The 16904-nt window shown below is 42.2% G+C and overlaps 1 protein-coding gene across 1 annotated transcript in view; it reads right to left on the bottom strand.

The window, feature by feature from the left end:
* Rnf152 (ring finger protein 152) overlaps positions 1-16154 on the bottom strand; it is a 163186-nt gene extending 147032 nt beyond the window's left edge. Inside the window, exon 1 of the mRNA XM_070029013.1 lies at positions 16046-16154. The gene's annotated coding sequence lies outside the window, so the exon portion shown is untranslated. The remainder of the gene's footprint in view (positions 1-16045) is intronic.
* Between the last annotated feature and the right edge of the window lie 750 nt (positions 16155-16904).

Below are 16904 nucleotides of genomic sequence, written 5' to 3'. Positions count from 1 at the left end.
TGTTAGTATTGTTTTGCTGCCCTTCCTTTCCTCTCTGGCTCACATGGCTGAGTTTTCTGACAGTGTTAAGTATATTCATGGGGCTGCAGGTCTTTGTGACGAAAGTTCACCTGTGGTCACTGGTCTTCTAGTAGAGACTCCCAATTCAACCTCTCAAAATGTGGCTTCTCTGAATCTTGCTGACAGTCATACTGATTGATCAAAATGGTTTATTATTTACAAACATTCAAGTGGCCACAAAAATGGATAATGAGAACCATTAGAAGTGGAAGACTCTGAGGAATTAGATTGGAGATGAAATGGAGATATATTTATTCTTTATTAAAAAATCTTCTATATACCAACAGTATCTCCATCTGATGTCATTTTGCTGGGGTAAAAAGAAAGTAAAAAATCCTATTTCTCCAGGTAGGAAAAGACTATTTTCTGCAATGATAGTGGTCATGGAACACTTTGCAAGATTTATGTGGCCCTAAGTAACCCAACAGTAAATATGCCCCATGGGAAATTTTCACCTTTGAGATTCATTTCCTTTGAAGAGTTTCTCTATACTTATATTTGTGGGAAACAGATTAAGCAAAGTCATTTACAGGCTTCAGTTGCTACCACCACTCTATGATTGCCACTTTTTCTGACTTGAAGGACTTAGACTTTACAGACTTCTGGAAAGCACAGATTTTAGTCCCAGGGCACTCAAGTAGAAAAAGATAAGGAGGTGCAAATTAAGAGCAGGAGAAGTGTTTATGAAAGTCCCCTGGGCTATCAATGCCCATATAGGATTTTAAGAAAGAAACTACTAAATCTGATTAAGTATGAACCACTGTCACCCAAACCGGCCACACCTCCTAAAGCTGCTTCTTCCTCCAGAGGCAACCCTTCACACAAGCCTATACTTCCACTGAATATACAAAAACACAGAGGAGCTGATGTGCTAACAATCAGAAAATCACTGATTTTCTGGGCCCTGGAGTACCTGTGGCTCAGAGTTATAATCTTAGCCACTCAAGAGGCTGAGATCTGGAGGACAATTGCTTAAGACCAACCAGGCAGAAAAGTCTTCAGGAAGCTGGGCTGGAGGCACACCTCAAGCCATAGAACACCAGCCCGGCAAGCAAAGCCAAGCAAGCATTAGTACCTAATTTCAAACTCCAGTGCCACCAAAAGGGAGGAAGAGGAGGAAGAAAATGGAAAGAAGAAGGAAGAGGCAGAAGAAATTGTCAGAAGAAATTTTTGTCAGTCAAAGGGCTTGAACTCAGAGTCTAGGCACAGTCCTTGAGCCTTTCTCAAGGCCAGTGCTCTGACAGTTTGAGCCATAGCACCATTTCTGGTTTTCTATGGTTAATTGGAGATAAGAGTGTCATGGACTTTCCTGTCTGGGCTGGTTTCAAACTGTGATCCTCAGATCTCAGCCTCCTGAGTGACTATGATTACAGGTATAAGCCACCAGCACCTAGACAGAGTCAATATTTTTAAAATTGTAATTTGTAGCCAAGTACCAATGTCTCAAGCTGTAATACTAGCTACTCAGGGGGCTGAGATCTTAGGATGGTGGTTTGAAGCCAGCCTGCACAGGAAAGTCTGTAAGAGTCTAATGTCCAATAACTACTCAGAAAAAGCTAGAAGTGGCACTGTGGCTCAAGTGATAGACCTCTAGCCTTGAGCAAAAAGAGATGTTCAGGGACAGAGCCCAGGCACAGAGTACAAGCACTAGGACCAGGAAAAAAATTTAAAAAATTAATTTCTTATATTTTTATTGTACCTTTCATTCAGATAACTTCAGGCTAGGGATATGACTCAAATGGTACAGAACCTGCCTAATGAGTATGAAGCCTGAGTTCAAACACCATTATTACAAAAAAAGACAACAAAAATATCAGTTTTTCTCAAATAGCAGAAAATAGAATATTCAGATAAATTGGAGTGTTGTGCAACATCTGAATAATTTACTTTTGAAAACTGAGCTAGGCAGATCATGTAGAGAAAAAGGAGAGAAGCAAGAGCTAATTCAAAACTGAATCTCTTGACTTGGTCCCTGGAAGATATAATAGTTTTAGTGAATCAATAGATCTAGGATTGGCTGAATGAGTGAAATGTTGAATAGATTAGTTAACTGTTAGTATATTAGTTAACAGCTACTATAACAATGCTGCATAACAAATAGTAAAATCACAGTACACCCATAATAACACACTTTTCTTCACACAGTTTGGATGGTGCTCTTCTCATTTTGGCTGGACCTAGTCACATATATGCAAATTAGCTTTGAAGTGGTTGATGTGGATTGGACTCGCTAGGGAAGCTGAATGGAGCTGCTCTGCCTCACACGCCTCCCATCCTTTTCTGAGTCTGGACATGTCCTTCTTGTAACACTCGGCAGAGCACGCAAGAGCAAGTAGAAACAGGCTACTTCAGGCCAAAGCTAAGACTTGCTCAGTGCTTACTTCTATAAGGCACATCCTTTTGGCTGAAGCTAACAGCAGACTCAAACTGTAGTCAAGAGGCAAGAAAATACATCTTGCCTCTTTAGGAAAGGACTTGCAAGGTCATATAGCAAAGGGCATCATTACAGGAAGGGATATAGAATTGATTTAGGGGAATTAATTCTACCCTGTATGGTAGTGATAATGACATCCTACACATGAATGTGGATTTAGAGTTAACAGGGTATATTCAAATTATTTTGTCCTTTGTTACCATTTAGTTAGCTAATGTTCTTTTGATGTGCCCATATAAGGAGTATGGGTAACCAAAGAAAGCCTTTTCTACTTCTGGCAATACCAGGCCCTTGATTGCCCAAGGCCTAGGGGCAAACTCAGAAGCTTATAGCTACAAGCTTTGAGAGCTATTAGTCTATTGACTCAGGCTTTAGAATCCAGAGAATTATGGTTCTACACTCTCAAGTTGGAGGTTTATTACTTTGGTCTTTAACCACCCACAGCTCTGACGGCCTCTAGCAACAATGGATGGCATTGGCTAGAGCCAGCAGCAATAGGCAGAACTGTGTAATATTACAGTTCTTATAAAGGCTTTGGGTGCTGATACCCGAGCCAATCAGTGACGAGTTACAACCCTTAGGCCTAGGGTGTCACAATCCCTAAATCTTCATAGCAATAAGTGTTATAGTTCTTAGGTCTAAAGTATTAGGATCTGCAGCCCTTGGCAGGGGTTTGTGTCAGACCTACAGGGTCTGAGACCTTGGTCTATAAGGCTTGGAAGCTCTCTGGAACTCTATGAGCAAAACCAGAGCTCAGTTTCTCATCTTCAGTTTCTCATTGTCTCCATCATTTCTGCTCCTACCACTCTCAGAAAAACCCTTCAGTTTCTCTGTCATCACTACTGCTTATATTATCACCACTACTGCTCTGCCACTGTATCCAATGTCCTGTGTTATCAGCTCAGCCCCTTCTAGTAATGATAAAGAGCCAGAAAAGACCACCCAAAGAAAGCCTTTTACTAGTTCTAAGATTGCAACACCAGGGGGCAGCTCAGCTTGATCAGGAAATGAGTCAAACAGTCTGCTTCCATAGTCAGAAGAAGGGTGGGGAAAGGAATATCTGCACCAATTATAACAGTCCTTCAGGCAAATGAACAACTGTATTTGCACCAATCAGAGACCTGCTTGAATACCAGGGGAAGTGCTTCCTTCTGACCTGAGTGGAAATAGCTGCAGGGTCATCTAAAGTTCACCAAGGAAGTATTCCTGATATGGCTCAAATGGGCAGAGTTCATCAAGGCTTGTAATGGCAAAACAAAAATAAAAAATCTGCAGTAAGCCATTTGAAATAGTCATAGCTGGGCCAGTGCCTTCAAGAGCCAGAGTTGTGCTTCAGCAGCAAGTAGCAGTAGGTGCAGTGTAGCTTCCTCAAGAAGGCCGGTGGGGACAAGAGGCAGTGCTTCTGGCTGTTTGGTGGTGTTCCCTTACTCCAGGCAGTTAAAGCACCAAGGAAGGAACTAAATATCTATCAACTAGGGAGTCAAGGGCACATTGCCACTAAAATCTTAGCTTATTAAAGAAAAAATAAACATTTGGGTGGGGGTGGGGAGGTCCTCAATGAATCATCTTACCATTAACATCAACAATTCTACTAATGCTTAACTCCTGCTCTAGTGGCTCAGGGACAAGTAGGTCTCAATAATCTGACTACATTTGATTTTCCCATAGGGGGGAAAAAATGAGAGCAAATGTGAAAGAAAAAAAGAAAAAAGGGAACAGACAAAGAAAAAAAAGGGAAACAGTATTTAAGGCATTTGTCCAAGATATATATTGTAAAGAGATTGAGATAAGTTATAGGGGTTCGAAACCATAGTGAAATAGTTCTTTGTTGATTATCTTGTATAGTTTCACTATAGGTATAGCAATGTTTTGTGTTCAAGAAAGAGCTAGGTCACTTCAGAACAATTCTTGCTTGATATTGTACTTCAGGAAAAACCAATCACACCCTACATATCTACCACATTGGCTCTGACTCGTTGCTAAGCAACATACATAAATACAAATTGCTGTTTATTTTCAGATAAACATGCTAATTTGCGAAGTGACTGGGATGAGAGCACAAAGAATGATGAAAATTCAAATTGCGGCAGTACTAAAATGCTAACAGCATCACACACTGAAAAACTGCTTATGGATTTCCTGTCTTCAACTGATTGGAAAAAAAGACTAGTTGGAGGTGATGAACTGTAGCATGTTGGAAGTAATTGGTTTAGTAAGGAAAAGGGTGTTAATTTAGAAATATCAATACTGCTACCCTCCTGGTGGATTAATAGAGAGAGAACAAAATCAGAGCTCCCCAATGATCTGATAGTTTATTGTTTCATTTGCCACAAGACAAGTGAAGCCTCACAGACATCGCCTCCAGAATAAGTGAGATTTTGCTTTTCTACCAGAAACATCCGTTCCTTGCTACCTACTCCCTGTCACTTATAGAGAGGAAGAAAGCTTGAACCTCAAAGTCTAATGAAGATTGGTGGTAAAATAAGAAAGGTGAATACAAGTTTCCAGTAATTTTTTTTTGTTTTTTTACTAATTATATCACAATTCTTGGTCAACCTAGACTTCAGTAGAAATCTTCTGGGAGCCCCCTCCCCCCAACCCAAGGTTAGACCCCTGTTATATGAATGCCCTTCTTATAGTTCTTGAACACATGGCAGCATGCCCTGGCCCCAACCACTGCACACACAGACCCTTCTGCTGAACACCGTGTATACATCCCCACTTTGAACTGAAATTGCTCATCTTCTACCCGCAGTTCAATCCCCACCACAGGGAGGGAAACCTTTCCTGACTCCCCAGTAGGTCACATGTCCCATCGAAGCCTTGCTAAAAACTGAAAGAAAGATACTGGATCTAACCATTGCCATCTTGGCCATGTGGTGGATGATAGGGATTAGGTTTAACTGACACCATATTGTCTTCATGGTAGAAAGGGAAGTTCTACCCCTAGGTGATGGGCATGCCTGAAATCCTAGGGGCAGGGACAAGGACCTATCAGTCATGTGCTTTGAACTCACCACTCTCGTGTTTCCTGTGACCCTGCCCCCTGACCCTGGCCCTATTTAGGTCTAGACCTGTTTAGGGGCCATTATGCCATGGCCCATGCCTTGTGTCTCCTACATCTCCTCCAGTCACCATAGCATCTCACTTCAGCTCTCCATTGGAGTTGATCTGGGTGGTTGGTATTGTTTTTCTGCTCTATCTTTCCTCTCCTGCTCTCATGGCTCAGTTTTCTGACAGTGTTAAGTGTATTCGAGGGGCTGTAGGCCTTTATGACAAGAAGCCACCTTGTCTCCAATAAAGACTCCAATAAAGACTACCAATTCGACCTCTCAAAATGTGGCTTCTTTGTTTTCCACCATTGAGTTCCTGTACGACAGAATCACCTACTGTTCTCTTTGGCAAAACTATATTGGTTATTTTTTCAGTTGGTTTGTGATTATTGATTAATTACTATGTCCCTATTGTATTATAGCTCCGGGAACCTAGGATCTATGATAATTTTGCCTATCATTTAATATGAGTTTTGCTTATGATTTAACAACCAGAGCTTAGCACTAGCATTTGGTCACATCTCTATAAACACTTATTGAATGAATCAATCAGTAATGAACCACACAAGTACCTATCTCCTACCCTCTACCCAGATGGATGAGTATCTTGAGGCAATCGATGTGTTCATCCTAAGTTTCTTTTGTTATGTCAATACTTTTGAATTTAAATGACATGGGATCTTAATCAAGGAACAAATCTCAACCAATTACCCTCAGTTTCTTTGCATAACATATGACAAGTATTTTTCTATTTGTCAGACTTCCCCTTAAAGACTTTTTGATTTTAAAAATGACACAGAATACCTGTCTCCTCAGAGACTTCATCTTTATTAGCAATCAGTCCCTTAGTGAGCTTTCTCTTCTTGTCTCAGACATTTGTCATAGTTTATCATTAATGTTTTTTAGAAAAACTCCTCCTACACCCACCCTGCCACATATGGCCACAGCTTGTTTGCAAAGAATGTTGATCATGCTTTCAAACAAAACTATTCCCATATGTTCGTGATTCATTCCCCTCTTCCTGCCCGTGCTTCATTTGTTTTAGAATTGGAGTTTAATTTTGAAACTGTAGCTATAACAGGAAGTATCTGGGGAGAGGAAGAATTAGAATAGGGACCACAGAAATGAGGGAGTAATAGAGAAGGTATGTTGTTTACTAAACACACAGAAGGTATGAAAGACTGTTATACTGGAAAAAGCCCTTCCAAGAAACAGCACGTTCCTAATTTGATCCCTTCCTTCCAGTTTAAAGAAGAGAAATAGGGAAAGCAGAGAAATGGAGGCATTACATCTCCATTCCTGGAATGCATGATGTCCCATTATTTACCCCACAACTCAACTCAACATACAGCTGAATTGGTAACTGGACTGATCTTTTGAAAATTGGAAGCATTCCATCTCCAGAGAAAATTAATGAACTCAAGGGATGAATTGGGCAACTTTCTGCTGCTTATAACAACTCCATGCATGACCTTTCAATGGAGCAAGATGTTTGTTATATAAAAATTATCTTGCACTCTTGGATAATTTACTTATTCATAAAATATTATTCCAAATTCATTACATGCCGTAGCCCTTCCTACATATGGAATGTAACAATGGAAACGTTTACATTATCTACCTAAGTGAAACCATGCAGCATCTGTCTTCTTGTGCAGGGCTTATTTTACTTAGTATACTATATCCATCCATGTGGTCACAAGTAATAGGATTTCTTTCAATGATCCACTTTTTTGGGGGGCGGAGGTCCGGTCGTGGGGCCTGAACTCTGGGCCTGGGCGCTGTCCCTCAGCTCTTCAGCTCAAGGCTAGCGCTCTACCACTTGAGCCACAGAGCCACTTCCGGCTTTTTTCTTGGTTATGTGGTGCTGAGGAATCAAACCCAGGGCCTCATGCATGCAAGGCAAGCGCTCTACCACTGAGCCACCTTCCCAGCCCCAATGATCCACTTTTAATTGAAGTTAATTGGATACACAGAATGAAAATTCTCTTTCCTAAATTGGCAAGTTTTTAATGATTTTTTAAAAGATCCCCATAGATTTGGGATGGGGGGGATGGGGATATAGTAGGAATTGTTGCTTCCTAAGTGCCACAGTTATAAATTTTAAAGCACAGCAATTGAAATTTTACTTTGAGGTATTGTAAACTTGAACTCAGGACCTCTCCTCTCCCTTGGCTTTTTTACTCAAGGTTGGTGTTATATTACTTAAACCATAGCTCCACTCTTGGCTTTTTTTCTTGGCTAATTGGAGGTAATCTTGTTGATTTGTTACCCTGGCTGGTTTCAAACCTCAATCCTCAGATCTCAGTCTCCTGAATAGCTAGGATTACATGCATAAGGCACCAACATCCAGCTTATAAGCATTTATATCAAATAATTGTTCTTATAAAGTAATATTCTGCTTTCTATCAATTTTGGTTTCTCTTCCAGCACAGTAATCCTCTTAAACATCCCTGAGTAATGGCCTCCTTCCCATTGCTTGCATTCCTCCCATGCTGATGAACTGATTGTGTTTGCCATTGACAGGGAAATCTGTTCTCACTTCACTCATAAAGGAGTATCAATTAGAGTTGCATTATGCTGCAAATAACAGAAAAACTAACTTAACAAGGGTTCCATTTGTTTTTAATGAAACAATTTGTTCAGATGTCAGCAATCCAGAGTTGGTGTAGCAACCCACAAGGCCCATGCTTAACTTTGTCCATTATAGGATAGGTATAAAAATTATGACCCATTGAGTCACCGTTAGGAAGAGTTTTCCCAATAGCCCCATCCACCCACTTCCCCTTAAATCTCATAGGCCAGACAATTTTCCTTGTCTACCTCCAGCCACAAAGGTCAAAGTCAATGTTTCACCTGACATATTGGCATCTTAAGAAAAATTGCAGTTCTACTACCAAAAAAGACAAAGGTAATAGATTTGGGTCAGCAACCAATAGTGTGTAAAGCCAACACAAAACAAGGAAAGACATCCTCTAGTTTCACTTGCCATTTAGGTATATGCTTTCATTACCACTTTCAGATATAGATAAGCCGTCTTGGGTACCTTTGCCAGAGATAATAATGTTGTTTGATGGGCGGGTCACAATGGTAACCACTGCCTACATTGCACCCTCCAGAAACTCAGTGGATTAAAACTGCCTTCTTTTCATTTGAGTCCATGCCATGAACTTATTTTTCTGTTAGAGGACTGAAAGCTCCATGCTCAGGTCATTCTAGGCTGTCATTTCCTAGCCATGTACCCCATGAAGAGCCATGACATTTGATTATGCATGTGGAGACAGCCAATTATGCCATTTACTGCCAATCACCTTTCCCACACTTCAGACCACCCTCTTTGTTTATCCCATAAATACTCCCCCTAAGCCTTATCCTTTGAGAAGCAAATTTGAGACTTGTCTCTTTTCTCCACACAATTGGCACATCCTGAATAAATTCTTTTGCAAAACTCATGGCTGTTTCAACAATTGGCATACTGGAAAGTGGGAAAATCAGACCTTGTCTGGTATGTATGTATGTGCCAGAAAAGCATATTCTGTTTTCCTGTATTCATATTCCTTCCCATCATGAGGCAAGAGCTCAGAGCTCAATGGACCAGTTCTGAGCTGTCTAGGAAATAATAGGTGTAGGAGATAAAGTCAAAACCAGGGGAAAGACAGAGAACACACAGTCAGCAGAGCCAGCTCCTGCTGCCCCTGGGAAAGGAAGCTTAACAGAATCCCAGAGCATCTCCAGCTGGTCTGCTGGAGTTGGGAGGCTGAGTGAGGGTGGATCAAGCTAGAAACCTAAACAGAAAGCAGATGTTGCCTGTCTTTGCCAGTCTTGGGGGTGAAGGATCATTTATACACATGTGGAACAATTCCACCTGTTCCATACTCATGTAAAAAATCACTTTTTCCTTCACTTTTTAAGAGCCTGGAGTTATTCCTTTCCTATTAAGGATGTACATTCATAGCCCAGCACTGGTGGCTCACACTTATGATCCTAACTACTTAGGAGGCTGAGATCTGAAGATCACGGTTTCAAGCCAGCCCAGGAAGAAAGGTCTGTGAGGCTCTTATCTCCAAATTAAGATACCAAAAAGCTAGAGATGGAGCTGTGGCTCTAGCCATGAGCTAAAAAGCTCAGTGATTGCACTGGGGCCATGAGTTCCAGCCACAGGACCAGCACACACAAAAAAAGATTTACATTCAGTAGAGCAACACTGGGTGAATCGGCCTTAATGTGTAAAATGGCCACACAGGTGGACATCTTGTGTAGACCTGCCACCCATATATCTGCGAGTTTCATTTTTTGATGGAATACAGTTAACCCATCAGCCATCTAGGAGCCTTCCGTCCCACTGGAGTAGGAGAGGCTCTTCTAGTTCTCCTGGGTCCTTGGTAGGTTTTTATAATCCCCAGCAAGCAGCCAAGTGCTACCCTCTAATGCCGTGGCTTTGGCTCAGGCTCTGAGGGCCAGGACCCTTGGCATTACAGAACAAGTATTACAACTGCCCTGGCTCAGCTGTCAGACCCTTCGTGCCTTTCACAGACACTGCTGTTCTGCCACTCCTGACATTGCCAGCTCTGCTATCATGGGCCACCCCTGTCACTGCTGTTTCCATATTTGCTGGCTGCGGATGCCAGCTATGATAGTGCTTCTACCGCTGCTATCTCCTTTTGTGTGGACACCAGTATTGGGTCCACTGTCATTCCCACTGCTGCCAGCTTTGAGTATTCACCACTGTCGGTGCCAGTGCTGCTCCCGCCACCACTCTGCCTTCATTACCATGGCTGCCCACGCTGGTTCCCGTCACTTCCAGCTCTGATTGGTTGCTAATGTCAGCTTCAGTGATGCCAGGATGTACCCCTTATCCACTGCTGCCACTGCATATTCCCTTTGTTTTTATGCTGTCAGCTCAGTCACTCTATTAATTATGAAAATGAAAAGTAGACATGAAAAGGCAACTCAAGGGAAGCCTTGTATTGGGTCTAATGTTGCAACACCGGAAGGTAGCCCAGGAAGCTGTCTCCCAGCTGACCCAGGAAGTCGGCCAAATGGCTGGCTGGTATAGGTCAAAAAGCCAGAGTTGAAGCTGGGAAGGTGGCTGAGTGGTAGAGTGCTTGCCATGCATGTGTGAGGCCCTGAGTTCGATTCCTCAGCACCCCATAAGCAGAAAAAGCCATAAGTGGTGCTGTGGCTCAAGTGGTAGAGTGCTAGCCTTGAGATGAAAAGCTGAGGGGCAGCACGCAGGCCCAGAGTTCAAGCTCAGGGCTGGCAAGGAAAAAAAAAAAGCCAGAGTTCTGTATTGGAAGCAAACCATGGTTGTCACACAACTTCCTCAAGTTATTCAAGGAAGCTGCCACTGGCATAAAGACAGCCCAGTGCCTTGCTGGAGGGTCTAGGCTCAAGGTATCTAGGGCCCCAGCAAAGCATCTAGCAGTGTTAAACATTAAAAGTGGTACTTACATTAACGGCATATCATTAACATAATGTGCTTTCACAGTGTCTACCATGTGTTAATGTGACTTAACTCCTACCTCAGCTTCCTAGAGATGAGTCTCTACCATTAGTTTCACTGTCACATACTTCTAATATGTACCAGGCTCTAGGCTGGGCACTACTTATGATCTCCACATAATTCATTAGGAAGGAAGTGGCGCTATAGCTCAAGTGGTAGAGCGCTAGCCTTGAGCTGAATACAGCACTCAGGCCCAGAGTTCAAGCCCCATGACCCACCAAAAAAAAAAAATTCATTAGGAAGTAGTACCTTTTCTCAGATGGTGAGTGGTGGGAATCTGTTTTGTTCTCATAACTCAGTGTTGCTCCCCTGGCCTACTGACCACCCTCCCCCAAGGACCCCACCCCTGGCCTTCACCACTGGCCTTATCTGAACACACAGAACCAGACTTATCTGAAAGTGCAGGACTGTCACTGTCAGAAGGATACCATACCATAAATCCCCAACAGGACAGGACAAAGAAGATCTCACATTCGAATGTATAAAAACCTACAAACCCCCACACGCTCTGCTCCTTGTTTCTCCAACCCTGCTCAGTGTTGCATGGAGTCCCTCCGCATCAATGATTAAAGGCTGTTCTGGTCTACTGAGGTGTCGGCCTTCTTTCTCTCCTGTTGTCACTTGATTGTTCCCTAATAGCGAGTAGCCAACCCACGATACAAAGCTCGAGTCTGATTCTGAACCCATGTACATGAACAAAAAAGTTCTATACTTTTTTGCCTTGAAGTCAGAAAGGAGCTAATCTAAAATCCTTTGGGTTTTTTTGGTTTGTTTGTGTGTGTGTGTGTGTGTGTGTTTGTAACATGAGGACACACACACAGCACAGCACAGTAGAGGACTGGAGATACCGCTCAGTGGTCTCACATCAACCTAGCAAGTACAAGGCTCTCAGTTCAAGCCTCAGTATCACCAAAGAAAAATGTATCAGAGACCTGCTCAATATTGACAGCTATAAGCAGAAAACTGTACCTCGTCTCCCTTCATTCTGTTTCTTTGACACAAACTTAATGCCTAAGTAACTATTGTCCTTGCTGTTTTGGAGGGTCTTGGTTCCAACTTTTGCCAGAGATGTTATTATTTTCAAGTACTAATGTCTCTTTGAGATACTTCATTAATAATCACATTAGGCTAGGCGCCAGTGGCCCACGCCTGTAATCCTAGGTACTCAGGAGGCTGAGATCTGAGGATCCTAGTTCAAAGCCAGCCCAGGCAGGAAAGTTGTGAGACTCTTATCTCCAATAAACCACTAGAAAATCAGAAGTGGCACTGTGGTTCAAGTGGTAGAGAGCTAGCCTTGAGCTCAAGAGCTGAGGGACAGCATCCAGGCCCAGGGTTCAAGCCCCATGACCAGCCCCAAACAAAACAATAATCATATTAATTTCTTTCTAGACTAAGAAAATAATTTTTAAATCACATCCTGAAGCTATGATTAATATTCAGAGAGTTAAGGAAACACCAGAATGTAGACAAGTTTCAGATTTTCTGAATTTTGATTTTAGCAGAAAACCAAAATTAAGGCAAAAAGTTCTCCAAATCCATTCTGATAGTCTCTGCTCTAACGATCTCAGAGCAATGAGCCACATGTGGCTCTTCCTGGAGGCCAGGTGACTCACTACCCCATGGCTCTTTATATAAACCATCACCTGTTCCTCTGGGAACCTTCTCCTCCAAACCAGACTCCCTGATGGAGCCCATGTAGAATTCTGCTTCTGGCTGTGATGGATTTGCTGGAACTGGACCAGCCCTCCTGAAGTAAACAGCCATGACATTGGGCAACATAGATGAAAGTACAGTTTTCAGACAATGAACAAAAGGCCATGCAAGACTGTGATCCCTAAGAGCTCCCACAATACCTTTTCTGATTTCTGATACTTTCCAGATTGTAACACAGGGAGGAAGCCAAACAGGGCAGTGTTCCCATTGAGCTGAGGAGACAAATTGAATGTCTGGACCACAAGGACAGTTGGAATGTGCAGGGCGAAGTTCCATGAGGAAAGGAGCTCTTCCAGGATCTACAGAGGGTCTCTTTGAAACTTAGGCTGATTCATGAGCTGTTCATTTTTTAGGGCAAGCCTGCCTACAGTTAGGCAAAGAACTCTGGGAATTGAAAAAGGAGCTACCAGAAACAGAAGAAGTCTGCAGAGGTCCAGTCAGTGACCACACACAATAGAAAGGTGACCCTGGTACACAGTAGACCCCATTAGAAAACCCATTGTAAACCTATTCTACTTAGGTTTTAAATCAACCAATGCCAAGGTCTATTTGTAAGGAAATAAACTGCCAAACAGAACAAAATTCAACACTCTAGTAAAAAAAAATCTAATGAATTTGATACATTCAATTATTGAGTATTCATAATTTGTAGCTTCCAACAACTAATATATGTGCAGAAGCTGTCACACACTATGGCCAGTTTAAATACAGTTCATTAAAAGATGTAGCAAGGACCAAGATGATAAACAAAAGTGACAAGGAAAGAGTGAGCTTTCACAAAGAACACACAAAAAGCACCAACAGGTCCCTCACAAGGAAAAGCCTCTGGGTTTCTAGACCGCTAAGGGACAAGGGAAAGAAACATGGTGGCATCCTTTTGTTCCCAGTTAGCTCCTCTCATGGAACCAAAGCTCTCACTCAACAATCTGGTGATTAAGAAGTGGAAATCTCAGTTCATATCTTCCTTGGCCTCTTTGGGCATCCAATACTATTCACCACAATCTTTTAGAAATTCTCTCATTCCTTTTCTGTTTCTCTTCCTTTTTTTTTTTTTTTTTTTTTTTACAGTTCTTCTAGGTCTTTCTCACTGTTTTCTTTTCTGTTATTATTCTCATCTCAGTTCTTTCTCCCCCAATTTTATATTTATTGTGACTCACCCATGATTCTTACTATCCACTTATATGTTACTTAGAAAAGCTCATTAACTCTCATGGTTCACATTCTACCCCTTAAGCTTGTCATCAGATAGTAAATTATGCTCTAAGTGGCAGAAGCTGCCTGAGTATTAGAAATGCCACAATGAATAAGTCATTGTCCCAATTCTCAATGATGCTATGCAAGTATGTGCAGCAGAGGAAAACTCATGCATGCTTGTGCACTTGTGGGAGATGTCTTCCCAAAGGAAGAAACATTGAGCTGAGTCTGCAAGATGAGTGTAGAGAGGAAAGAGAGACTGCAAGTAGACCATAGTAATATCTCACACAAGGTTTTTAGCTAAAAACTGTTAGATCTCCCTCAAAGAACAGGAAAATTGGTCTGACTAAATGGTTCATAGGTTACATTTAAATAGTTGATTCTTTCACTTTGATACACATCTGCTACATACATGTAATATATGTGACCATTGTACCATGCTGCATGTATACAATTTAACTTAACTCAACACTAACTAGACATCTGTGATTATTCACACAGAAATGTGCGTCTAATCCATTCATTTCAACTACTGCATGTTTGCCATTGCATGAGTAGGTCATTTAATTACTATTTTCTTACTGAGAAACATGTGTTTCCTTTTGGTTCTGATACATGTTTTTCCCAATTATAGAAAAAGGATATTTGGGTATTTTAAAATAAATATATAGCATGCCAGGCGCTGGTGGCTAATGCCTGTAATCCTAGCTACTTAGGAGGCAAAGATCTGAGGATCACAGTTCAAAGCCAGCCTGGGCAAGAAAGTCCGTGAGACTCCTATATCCAATAAACCACTAGAAAACTGGAAGTGGCACTCTGGCTCAGGTGGTAGAGCACTCGCCTTAAGCTGAAGAGCGCACAGACAGCGCCCAAGCCCAAAGTTCAAGCCCCATGACTGAACAACAACAACAACAACAACAGAATATATATATATATGTATGTATCACATTTCATATATTTGCAGTACTACAATTGTTGAGTTTTAGCACTGAGGTTTGAACCCAAGACCTTGTAATTGCTAGGCAGGTACTCTACCACTTGAGCCACACTCCCAGCCCTTTTTGCTTTAGTTTTCAAACAGGGTCTTGTGTTTAAGCCTGGGCCAGGCTGGACCATGATCTCCTTACACTGGTGCCTATAATCCTAGCTACTCATGAAGATAAAATCTAAGAATCTCAGTTTGAAGCCAGCCTGGGCAGACTAATCTGAGACTCTTATCTCCAATTAACCAGCAAAAGCTGAAGCTGCAGGTATGGCTTAAATAGTAGAACAACAGGTGTGATCAGAAAAATCTGAGTGAGTTCTCAAGGCCCCGAGTTCAAGCTGTAGCGCGCGCGCACGCACACACACACACGCACACACACACACACACACACACACACACACACACACACACACACACACACACACACAGCCATGCCTTTCCAGTTAAAGAATATAATTGTGTGTTGAGTAACAAATAGTTCTACAAAATTTGATGTCTGCTATTGCTCAAAATGCATCCAAAAGCTGGGTGCCAGTGGCTCATGCCTGTAATCCTAGCTACTCCGGAGGCTAAGATCTGAGGATCATGGTTCAAAGCCAGCCTGGGCAAGAAAGTCCGTGAGACTCTGATCTCCAATAAACCACTAGAAAACCAGAAGTAGCATTGTGGTTTTAGTGGTAGAGTGCTTGCTTTGAGCTGGGGACAGTGCCCAGGCCCAGAGATCAAGCCCCACGACCGAGCGCCCCCCCCCCCCCAAAAAAAATGCATCCAAGATGCTTTCTTTCCTCACATGGGAATCCTAACAGCCTTTGTAGCTCTGGGTCTGCTCCTGCCCCAATAAAAACAAACAAAAAACTTGTAGAATTAATTCTATAATTCTATAGTAGAATGAATTCTATAACTCTCACTTTGAAGATTAACAGGGCCATCAGAAACCGCCAGAGAAGGAAGTGCCATCGTTGTCACCAGAGTAACGTGATCCAGGAGAAAACTGCAAATGTGAGAATCAGTGTGGCCAGAGAAGGATCCTCCCTTCCCCTTCCCACTCACCCCCCCCCCCACACACACACAAGCTTTTAAAAAGACAGTAGGAGGGTACTTACTTGTTTCTATTTAGATGTCAGCAGCCACGGCTTCCCCGCACCATTGCAGTGTGCTGTCCCAAAGCGTGGCTCTGGCCATCTTTCATCCAATACTGCACAAGTCCACTTCCAATTCTCATCTTGCTGTGAATATGGACAGTGAGGATGAGGATGAATCATCCTGAAAGTTTTCAGGTGTGTCAGCCTTTCTGCACTGGTTCTTCCAGGAGGTTTCTCGTTGCCAGTTGTGTCAGAGAAACCCACGGTCACATTCAATACAGCTGAGGGATTCCGCTGGCTTGATTCTCCCAAAACATTCAGTTGTTTATCCTCCCGAAGTTCCTCTGACAGGATGAATCAAACCGTCCTGGCATAGGCTTGGGCCATTTAGACCATCTGCTCTGAACAGAAATTGAAGAAGAACTTTAAACAGGAAGGCTATAAAAATACTTCAGTTGAAGGGAAATGCCATTATTTGCCAGAGAAGCAGGCTAAAAGTAAGGCTTCTTGATAGACATTTCTTGCCAAGAAATTTTATTCTAGAAGGCTTTGGAAGCAAGAAATTTATACTCTATCTTGTCCCCTTTATGATTCTAATTAGTCAAACTGGAGAGCAGTGTGCTGGGAAGGATGATCACATCCTAAAAAGGTGACATTTAAAAGGCTTCACTTCCAAAGTTGCTGGAGTTCTCTGCATAAGAGACATCACCTGTTCCTTTGATAGCAATTGTTTTATCACGTCTTTTGGAAGACAAAGTTAACAAGCCCCAGGTTTGAGGTTGGTTCCTCAAACTAAGGAAACAATAAGGAAATAGTGTTAGCAGTAGCAAGATTTCACTATAGCAGATTAGCTATAGTGAAAAAAAAATGCCAGAAACTA

The sequence above is a fragment of the Dipodomys merriami genome, unplaced genomic scaffold (genome assembly GCF_024711535.1).
Source record: "Dipodomys merriami isolate MVZ:Mamm:240054 unplaced genomic scaffold, mDipMer1.0.p SCAF_2, whole genome shotgun sequence".
NCBI lineage: Eukaryota > Metazoa > Chordata > Mammalia > Rodentia > Heteromyidae > Dipodomys > Dipodomys merriami.
This window is presented reverse-complemented; position numbering and strand designations above follow the sequence as displayed.